Below are 3,223 nucleotides of genomic sequence, written 5' to 3'. Positions count from 1 at the left end.
TGGCAGGCCCCACATGCCTGGGCTGCGCTGCCGAGCCAGCAGCCTCGGCCTCTCATTCCTCCTCTCCGTGTCCCCCCCACGGGGGCACAGCGGGTCAGATGTGCCTTTCCAAGGGGTTGGTGTCTGGTCCTCAGTTCACCCCCAGAAGCACTGACGCCCCAGATCTCAACCTGTTCCTCCCACCAGGCAGAGATCCCAGCACCTGTGGGATCCTTACAGCTTTACCTGATTTATCAGGTGTTCATTCTCAATAAATCGCGTTTTCTCACATCAAATGAGCAGTTGCAAACAAGGTCTGGGTAATTCTTGTGTAAAACACAGAGATTAAAAAGCTCTTTCCTCCCTGCCTTCCTCGCAGCCAGTGCTGTTCCCTGCCAAGGGATGCGAGCCGCTCACCCAGCCGGATGGCACCGGGAACATCCACGGGGAAACTCCAGCACTGGCAATCCAAAGCAACACAAAAACTGGGAATAGAAACCTGGGAACATCTTGCCTCAACACGCTGGGGCTTTCACAACCTGCTTGGCCCGTGCATGGTGGCTCCAGTGCTGTGGAAAACCAGCCCCAGCTCTCCCTGCGGCTCCAGCAAATTGTAGCCTTGTGCAGGAGCAGGTATTAGGCTGAAGGAAATTCTCAGTTTGGAGTTTTGGGAAGCACGGTGTCACCACCCAGCCTGGGAGCTCAGTGGCTGCTCTTCCTCCCCCAGTGCTCCTGGGCCCTGCAGGGCAGAAGCTGGACAGGTGCATCGGAGGTGACACTTCTCCAGCCACCACCAGGTTTGTCAGCTGTGACAAATAGGGATGAGGGTGGTGTGATGGTCCCGTTCCTCACTCCGTGCCTGTGTTCCTGCTGTGGGAATCACAGCACTGCTATATCAGGCTGGGCACAGGGAAGGAGCCAAAGTCAGACCATGAGGGTCCTGCTGGGGCTCTGTCCTGTCCTAGCCCTTGCCAAGCTGTTCCCAGGGGTTTTATCCTCCAACCAGCCAATCCCCATGCCATGCCACTGGCTTTCCTGCTCCTGGGCTGTCTCTGGGCCCAGCTTGCACTCAGCTCTGGGTGGAAAGCAGGAGCTGTGTTAGAGGAGAGGGCTGTCCCCACAGCAGCCCTTGGACCCACTGTGCCATCAGAGCCCCCATGTCCCCAGGGCAGAGGGTGACTGGCACAGCACTCGTGCTTGGAAAATGACTGGCTCTGTGTCCAGCCCTTGAGTCACCCTCACGCTGCCGTCGTGGGCTGTTGTTTTCCATCCCAGAGCACAGGCAGTGACCTGCTGTTTATTTATAACTCACAGAGCGTCGCTTCTTGGGAGACTGAGGAGCCAAGCTCTGGGACAGAGGCTCTGCTCTGCTGGTATGAACCTTGATTCCAGCTGTTCCCAAAGAATCTCTCTGGTTTGCAGCAGTTTGGGAAATCAGCAGCTCTGCCCTTGCACCGGGACTCTTCTCCTGGGTAGGTCAGACTCCGTGCCTGGGGTTGTTCCTCACCTCTTTGCCTTTCCCTGCTTCACCCAGGGCGCCCCTGGGGTGGTGACTGCTGGGAAACCTGGTGGGTTTTCTCTGCTGTAGCTATGCTTGTCTCTGTCTTTGCACATCCATCTCATCCCTTATCTTCCAAGATCACAAGGAACAGCTGTGGCTTTCCAGGATCTGCCTGGAAGTGCTCCAGAGCCCTCTAGGTCTTTCTAGACCCAGTGCCCTGTTCCAGTTTCCCTGTGTTTCACCTAAAGTTTTTTTTTATTAAATTCTCCTCAGAACTGCTTCCTTGCACTCCTTATTCAGGAAAATTCTGTCCCACAGAAGTGGTGCCATGTGAATTTGTGGCGCTGGAATAAACTGGTTGGACTGGTTGTGGTGGGAGTGGAAAAGTCCCGTGGTGAAGGTGGTGGGTTGTCCTCCTCAGCTCTCTCCTGCAGGCTCTCATCTCCTCCTGGGAGAAATGATGCTGGCAAAGGAGAGTGTTTTGGGGGAATAACTCTCACTTTGTAAAACTTAGATGAAGTCTTTGAAAAACCTCTGCTGTCACCCTTTCCTCTGTGACCAGTTCAGGACTCCAGGGTGGTCTTGGAGCTGGATCACCTGCGCTGCCTCCCTGGGCATGAGAAATGCCACCCTGTGCCCCTCCTCGAGCCTCCCACCCTCAGGTCTCACCCTCAGATCTCCCTCAGGTCCCTCACCCTTGAGTGTTCTCCCACACCCGGGTCTCTTCTCACCTTGGATTTCCCATTCTTGGGTCTCCCACCTTCATTGTCCCAGGGTGGGGATGAGCCTCTTGTCCTCAGGGTATAGCAGGAGATGGTGGGGAAAGGGGCAGAGACTGCCCAGCCATGAGGAGCTGGAGCCTCCCAGGTGAGAGGCAGAGATGGGGGTGGCTCCTTGCAGTCCTTGGAGCCCCTCACTTCCCCAACCCCCCAGCAGCCCCTGAGCCAGTGGTTAACTTTCCTGTGCTCCCCCATTTCTGTTGCAACACAAGGGGAGGAAATCTTATGACAAGCCACAGCAAATACAGTTTCATTTTCTCTGCAATCATCTGTGAACCCTGGAAACACTGAGGATCTGTCCTGGGTTGGCCCCAAGGAGTTCTTGTCCTACTGCTCTCAGCAGGGCCAACTACTGTGGTACCTGCACAGAATGCTCTGGGTCTGGGATGTTCCAGGTCTGGGATGTCTGGATTTGGGCTGCTCCAGACTTGAGCTACTCTGGGTTTGGGCCACTGCAGATTTGGGCCACTCTGGGTTTAAACTGCTCCTGATTTGGACAGTGCTGCCTTCAGGACTGGCTGTGCTCATGGAGGAGCTGCTCAGCAAACCATGGTTCTACCCAGGCCTGGCAAGAGAGGGGCAGGTTGATGCTGTCAGCTCTGCTCAGAGAAAGCTCTGGGGATTTTGTGTTGGCTTGGAAATAAAATCTGACACATCAATGCCATTGCAAGCCTGTTGTCTGCCAGAGGCAGATCCAGCCCTGTGGCCAACAGCTGGGCTCTCCCTCTCCATTTGGATGGCAAGTGATTCCAGCTTAAGGGAATAGTTTGATAGGACAAGGTGGAATGGTTTCACACTGACAGAGGAGAGGATTAGATGGGATATCAGGAAAAAATTCTTCCCTGTGAGGATGGGGAGGCCCTGGCACAGGGTGCCCAGAGCAGCTGGGACTGCCTCTGGATCCCTGGAAGTGTCCAAAACCAGGTTGGATGGGGCTTGGAGCAGCCTGGGATAGTGGAAGGTG

At 55.3% G+C, this 3,223-nt stretch overlaps 1 protein-coding gene across 1 annotated transcript in view; it reads left to right on the top strand.

Moving 5' to 3' along the window:
- Positions 1-3,223, top strand: part of PLEKHM1 (pleckstrin homology and RUN domain containing M1) — a 21,602-nt gene that overhangs the window by 343 nt on the left and 18,036 nt on the right. The window contains 1 exon segment of the mRNA XM_031063638.1: positions 359-776. The gene's annotated coding sequence lies outside the window, so the exon portion shown is untranslated.

This window comes from Geospiza fortis, unplaced genomic scaffold (genome assembly GCF_000277835.1).
Source record: "Geospiza fortis unplaced genomic scaffold, GeoFor_1.0 scaffold373, whole genome shotgun sequence".
Classification (NCBI taxonomy): domain Eukaryota; kingdom Metazoa; phylum Chordata; class Aves; order Passeriformes; family Thraupidae; genus Geospiza; species Geospiza fortis.
This window is presented reverse-complemented; position numbering and strand designations above follow the sequence as displayed.